This window comes from Penaeus vannamei, chromosome 28, assembly GCF_042767895.1.
Source record: "Penaeus vannamei isolate JL-2024 chromosome 28, ASM4276789v1, whole genome shotgun sequence".
Taxonomy (NCBI): domain Eukaryota; kingdom Metazoa; phylum Arthropoda; class Malacostraca; order Decapoda; family Penaeidae; genus Penaeus; species Penaeus vannamei.
Window position 1 is genome coordinate 32,562,507 of NC_091576.1, and position 7,500 is coordinate 32,570,006.

At 43.7% G+C, this 7,500-nt stretch overlaps 1 protein-coding gene across 2 annotated transcripts in view; it reads left to right on the plus strand.

The window, feature by feature from the left end:
* Nucleotides 1-7,500, plus strand: part of Egfr (epidermal growth factor receptor) — a 419,937-nt gene that overhangs the window by 63,974 nt on the left and 348,463 nt on the right. The gene's annotated exons all lie outside the window — the stretch shown is intronic.

Consider the following 7,500-nt stretch of genomic DNA (forward strand, 5'->3'; position numbering starts at 1 on the left):
TTCTCTCTCCCTTCCTCCCACTCTCCATCCCTCTCTCTCTCTCTCTCTCTCTCTCTCACACACACACACACACACACACACACACACACACACACACACACACACACACACACACACACACACACACACACACACACACACATATATATATATATTGTGTGTGTGTATGTATGTATGCATGTGTGTATTTGTAGACATCAATGCGTACGTGATGTTCGTGGAACCGCCGGTCCGACAGCCAGCCGAACAGACGCGTCCGACGGGGAGACGCGAGGGTGCAAGAGCGGGCAGCCGGGCGGGTAAGCTTGGCGGTACTGCACGTGATAACTTTATAGCCTTTCATTGTCCAGAAGTCCATCTGTGTGCCCGTCCCTCTCTGTCTCTCTCTCTCTTTCTCTTTCTCTTTGTCTGCGTCTCTCTCTTTTGTGTTTTGTTTATTTTCTCTTTTCTCTTTCGTTCTCTTTCTTTCTCTTTCTCTGTCTGTCTGTCTCTCTCTCTCTCTCTCTCTCTCTCTCTCTGTCTTCTCTTCTTTTCCAGTTCCTTCTGTTTATCCCTCCCCCCCTTACTCCTGCTATTGCTCTCTCCCAGCATGTATATTTTCTTTCTTCTTTGTATATCACACCCATACCATGTCGTCCTTCACGCTGGTTCTCCCGCCTCCTTCCTCCTTCCCTCCTCTCTCCTTCTTCTACCCTGCTCTTCTGTTCTCTTCCCTCCCTCCATTTTCTCCTCCTACTTCCCTCTTCTTCTCCTCATCCTTCTTCTCTTCCTCCCTTTCTCTTACCCCCCATCTTCCTCCTCCGTCTCCTACCCCTTCTTTCCCTTTCTCTCTTCCTTCCCCCCATCTTCCTTCTGTCCCTTTTACCCTCCTCTTCCTCGCCTCCTCCTCCCCCCACTCCTTCCCTTCCTTCCTCCCTTTCTCTCTCATCCCCTCTCCCTCCCTCTCCTCCCCACTTCCCCTTTCTCTCCTCCCCCATCTTCCCTCTGTCCCTTACCCTCCTCTTCCTCCCCTCCCTTCCCTCCCTTTCTCTCTCACCCCCTCCTCCCCACTTCTTCCCTTTCTCTCTCCCTTACCCTCCTCTTCCCTCCTCCCTCCCTTCCCTCCCTTCCCTCCCTCCGCCCCTCACTCTATGCCTCACTCTCGTAGCGTGCTCACTGCCTCTGATGACCAGGGTGAGGCAGAACATTATGCTGTCGTGTTAGTGTGATGTATTGTAACAGATACGTTGTCACTGTGGCCGCTGGCTGTCCCTATCCGCGTATGCTTGGAGAGAGAGAGAGGTAGATAGATAGAGAGGTAGATAGATAGATGGAGAGGTATATAGAGAGATAGAGAGGTAGATAGATAGATGGAGAGGTATATAGATAGATGGAGAGGTAGATAGAGAGATGGAGAGATAGAGAGGTAGATAGAGAGATAGATAGAGAGGTAGATAGAGAGATAGATGGAGAGATAGAGAGGTAGATAGAGAGATAGAGCGGTAGTTAGAGAGATAGAAGGGTAGTTAGAGAGATGGAGAGGTAGTTAGAGAGATGGAGAGGTAGATAGAGAGAGAGCTAGATAGATAGAGAGATAGAGAGGTAGATGGAGAGATAGAGAGGTAGATAGATAGATGGAGAGGTAGATAGAGAGATAGAGAGGTGGAGAGGTTTTTAAACATGGATGCTGGTGGATAGATGAAAAGGAGGAGAGAGAGGGTGAAAGAGAAAAGGGAAGATGGAAGTGACGGTAAGGAGGGAGAAAAAGTGAGAGATAGATAGGTGGATTTAAGTACATATGCTAGTAGATAGAAGAAAGGTAGGAAAGGGAGGGAGAGAGAGAAAAGGGAAGATGGAAGGAAATGACGGAAAGGCGATAGAAAATGAAAATAGAAGATGAGAGATAGGTAGATAGATAGATATATGGATTTAGGTATATATGCTGGTAGATAGGAAAAAATGCCGTAAGGGAGGGAGAAAGTGAAAAAGGAAGATGGGAGACAGATAGGATAGAGACAGACAGACAGACAGAGAGAAATATACTCGCGTAACACTTTCACAATCGAAACTTCGTATTTTCTCTCCATGAAAACCGAATTGCCTTTCATGCAGGACCTCAGAGGAAAGAAACTAAAACAAAAGGGACTAAACACGCGAAAAAACAAGAGACAGAAAAAAAAACAAGAGACAGAAAAAAAACAAGAGAAAAAAAAACAAGAGAGAGAGAAAGAAAAACAAGAGAGAAAAAAAAACAAGAGAGAAATAAACAAAAACAAGAGACAGAGAAAAAAAAACAAGAGACAGAGAAAAAAAAAAGAGACAGAAAAAAAACAAGAGACAGAGAGAGAGAAAAAAGCTGCTACACATTGTCGTTTTGCCTGTGGTTTAACCGTGTGTTTGTTATGCTGTTCTGTGGCCCCGGGAAGAAAGATTTGTTTCATGTTACGTGTTTTTTTTTGTTTTTTTTCTCTCTCTCTCTCTCTCTATGTACTCTTCGGGGATCGTTGAGGATAAGAGAGTTTGATGTTAATTATCTGGTTATTGAGGAAACGCGGATTGAGATAGGGAAATAAAGGGGGGGGGAAGCATACGTTATTTAGTCAGTGGTCAAGGAAGCTGTGTAGGTGGATGGGGTATGTGTAGGTATGAGGACACATGAGGTGAGAGCAGCAGTAGGGAGGGAATCCGCCATGAGGTGTGAGGCAGAGGCGACAATCCCATTTTGGTGATGGATGAGGTGATAGGGGGTGAGGGAGAGGTCAGGGAGTGAGGGGGAGGGCAGGTGTGTTAAGGGGGGGAGGTGGAGGGGAGGTTAGTGGGTGGAAGAGGGAGAGTGTGGAAGGGAAGGAGGAAGTGATTGGGGAGAGGAGGAAGGAGGAAGGGAAGGAGGAGGAGAAACGGGATGGGAAGGAAGTGGAAGAGGAGGAGGAGGTGGGAATGGGTAGGAAGAAGGAATCGAGAGAAGCGGTGGTGGTGAATGTGGGAGGGAAGGAGGAAAAGGAAGAAGAGATGAAGAGAAGCGAGTCGAGAGAAAGAGGGGAAGGAGATAAGAAGAAGAGAATCAGATGTGAATAAAGAAGAGGAGACGAGAAGTGAAGTAAGAAAAAGAAGCAGAAGAGTAGATAAAACGGGGAAAAAATCAAAATAAGAGAATCAAGCATAAGAAGAGGAGATAAGGAGAGAAAGAGTAAGGAGAGAATCAAGCGTAAGAAGAGGAGACAAGGAGAGAATCACGAGGAAGGAGAAGAGGAAGAGGAGGAGGAGGAGAGGGGAGAGAAGCAAGAGAGAGAGACCCCGTCCTCTGCAGGGGTCAGTCCTCCAGCAGAAGAGGGCGAGCAGAGGGCGCGGTGACGTGATGAGGAAGAGCCCATCCTCATTTCCTCATTGATGGAGGGGAGAGCGAAAGGGGGTGGCTGAATCCACGGTGAAGGGTAAAAGTCAAGTTCCGAAAGGGTGGGGGAGGCATTTCAAACGGTGCCGAACGTTAAAGGGAAGGGGAGGGGAGGGAGGGGGAGTGGGGTGGGGGGTGTCAGCGTGGCGGGGAGACAGGGGTGTTTGTTGTGATTTTTTTTTTTCTCTCTCTCTCGTTCTCTCTTATTCTCTCTTTATTTATCCTTCACGCTTTTTTTATTGTATTTATGGGTAGGTTAGAGCGGCATTGGAATGTAGTTAGGTGTTGTGTCGATGGAAGAATTATGAAAGTTTTAGTATAAAGAGAGAACAGAATAGAAACGAAGTTGAATCGTAAATAAAATGGTCGACACTTTTTCACCCTATTCTTACAGTAACACCGTATTTTGATGGACCGTTTCCCCCGCATAATCGAGGGATATAGACTCCTGAATAGGTAATCGTAGGCCCCCTCCCCTCAGGTATTTTCCTTTGATATCCTGTGAATGATAATCCTCGAGAAGGAAATTCCTTTAGTGTTCCCTAATCCCTCGGTCTGGACGGCCTCCTCGAGCGCCAAAGAAAACGTGAAGAGGGTAAACTACGCTAAATCTCAAAGGAGCTCCCCGACCCCTGTTTTCTATGGATGTGTCATTGGAAGGGATGAAAATAGAACACGTTGTTGTTGTATAGACTGTATTTTAAAGTTTTCATGATATTAGATATAATTTTGCTTATTTTTTTATGAGTTTCTTCTTTTAGCAATACTATGTCTGTAATGTTTAATCTGAAAATGATTGAGAAATCTACACCATAAATTTTTGTAAAGGACAAGTGTACACGGGTCAGACCATGCAAGCCGAGACGAGGTCACGGGCGGTCAGAGATTGTCTTTAAGAAGGAAAGGTCATCAGTCAACACCGTCTGACCTTTGTAATGACCAAGGGAATGCCACTGACGACCCTTTTGACCCCCGAAAGGCCCATAATGAGATGGTTTTAGGAACATCTTTTACATGTTAAAATTGTGAAAAAATACTTATGGAGAAAAAAATGGTAAATATTTTTATAAACTACTCCTGAGGTTTATTTATTTATTTTATTTTGGTCAGGTAATTATCAATACTTAAATTATATGATTCTTGACATGTTTTAGATACCTCTAACTGAAAGTATGTCAAATGTCAACAAAATATTGTTGTTTATTTTATATGATTAAACCATGATTCTCTCTCTCTCTCTCTCTCTCTCTCTCTCTCTCTCTCTCTCTCTCTCTCTCTCTCTCTCTATTACACACACACACATATATATATATATATATATATATATATATATATATATATATATACACACAAACACACACACCACACACACTCACACACTCACACACACACACACACACACACACACACACAAACACACACACACATACACACAAACAAACACACACACACACAAACACACACACACACACACACATACACACACACACACACACAAACACACACACACACATACACACACACACACACACACACAGATATATATATATATATATATGTATATATATAATATATATAATATATATATATATATATATATATATATATATATATATATATATATATATATATATACTGTGTACGTGTGCGTGCGCGTGTGCACAAATGACACATAAGCACATAGACACATGCATACAATCCATACAGGATATGCAAACACATACACCACACACAAACATAAACATCAAATGATTTTAGGCGTAAAATATGAAAAAAAAGAAGTAGAAGTGTGGCACAGATTAGGGGAGGCCATCAGAGGGAGCATAAATGTAAAGGCTGTTTACGTTTAACTGTTTTCGGTCAAGTGTTAATGTATAGTGACAGACGGTGTTGCGGCAGGGGAGGGGAGGTGGTAAGCAGGGTAGGGAGGGGAGTGTGAATAAGGGAGGGGGGAGGCAAGCAGGGTGATAGGAGGAGGTGGAGAAGGTAGAGGAGGGTGGTTTGGTGGCGAGTGGGGGGTCGAGGGGAAGGAGAGCAAGGGAAGGTTAGGGTGTGGGGAGTGGCAGGGTGACAGGGTGGGGGGGACAAGGCGACCAGGGTGACAAGTGTTAGGCAGGTCATAAAAGTTGTCTCCCTTCAGCAACATTCATGGGAATAGCACGGTTGGGTCGGCCGGGTTGGCGCCACGCTGCGTTCCCAGGCTATGCTCGACCTTGGGCTGTTTTGAGTCTCTTTTTGTATCTCATTATATCTCGTGCATCGTGAAAGAATTATAATACGTCGATGTATTTTATTGGTATTTAGTGTTCTTTTTACCCGATTCGAGATTTTTGGAATTATTTTGTTTTGTCTTTCATCCTTTAATCCACTTTCTTTTTTCGCTTTTTATCTACTAATTGTGTATCACATTAAAGGCTATTTACTGAATTAAATGACGAAAACAATAATTTCATAATTGATTTAAAAGAATACAAAGCGTGGTGTGACTAGAGTAAACTTTAGTTGGACAAGATGAGAAACAAGAAACTAGAGACCACAAATAATATTTATAATTTCGCGACCGCTAAATTCCCTCAGCCTCGCCCTTGTCCTTCTCCCCTCCCTTGGTCGTGCGGTTTTGGCGGGAAAGTGCCGCGTTTAGCATTTTAAACAAGTGCCGAAAAATGTTTGGATTGTCTGGTTGTGTCTCTGGTGAGTTGTGAACGGTTTCCATTGTATTAAGGATGTATGTTTATATAGCGTTTCCGAGGCGATGTTAATAGTAGTAAAAAAAAAAAAAAAACAGAGGTAGTTGTAGTAGTGTTACGGAGTATTAATACGTTTTTAAAGACTGGACTCTCTCTCTCTCTCTCTCTCTCTCTCTCTCTCTCTCTCTCTCTCTCTCTCTCTCTCTCTCTCTCCTCTCCTCTCTCTCTCTCTCTCTCTCTCTCTCTCTCTCTCTCTCTCTCTCTCTCTCTCTCTCTCTCTCTCTCTCTCTCTCATTCTCTCTCTCTCCCTCTCTCTCCCTCTCTCTCTCTCTCTCTCTCTCTCTCTCTCTCTCTCTCTCTCTCTCTCTCTCTCTCTCTCTCTCTCTCTCTCTCTCTCTCTCTCTCTCTCTCTCTCTCTCTCTCTCTCTCTCTCTCTCTCTCTCTCTCTCTCCCCCTCCCTCTCTCTCTCCCTCCCTCTCCCCTCTCCCTCCCTCTCCTCTCTCTCCCTCTCTCCCTCCCTCCCTCTCTCTCTCTCTCTCTCTCTCTCTCTCTCTCTCTCTCTCTCTCTCTCTCTCTCTCTCTCTCTCTGTCAGTTGCGGCATCTTGGCATCATAACCGTCCTCCACAAATCCGACCCCGAAGAATTTCCTTCAAACCCCAAACACCGCCTTAACGATGCCACCCTTGACGTCATCCTCAAGGTCCTGCTCAAGGATTTACAGGCGGCTACAAGGGTGTCAGCTGACAGTGACCAGCATAGGCACAGGGTCGTCAGCTGAGGTCAGGTCACGCCACGACAGTCTAGCTTTCCCACACATGAGCCTCGGCGTTGACAGAGATCGGTGGCGAGCAGGTCGAGGTTAACCTTGTGGTGTAAGGTCTATGGTAAAGCTTGTCATTTTGAGAGTCCAGAGGTCTGTTATGATTTGGTTCATTATTTATATAGCTTAAAAAGTAGTTTGTAAACATTTTTAAATTACAGAGATTGGTAATTAGGTTACTATAATAATGTACATGTACTGATAATACTCATCTTTATCATGTGAATCACTAACGATTAATACGCTTTATTGGGAAAGGTAATTGCAATCACAAATTCCTTAATATGTTCACTGTTCCTTCTTTATCCCCTCGGAATGTACTGTCAAATGGTTGGGAATTTACCATGTTTGGTCGTGTAAATAGAAATGTGAAGGTTTTGTTTTGAAAGACTGGTTATTTGTTTCCCATTTCGAATACCTTAGAAAAATGATATTTTAAGGAAAACCCAGAGGGAAGAGTGCGAGTAATAGAGAACTAAATGTTTTGTAACCTCTATTTTTTTTTTTTTTATTGAATTGTCTGTTGCAGGGAAATATGATTCAGACAAATGAAAAAAAAATACATCACAAGTATAAGTTTGTGCATTATACATTTTTTAAAATTTATTTCCATGGAGAAATA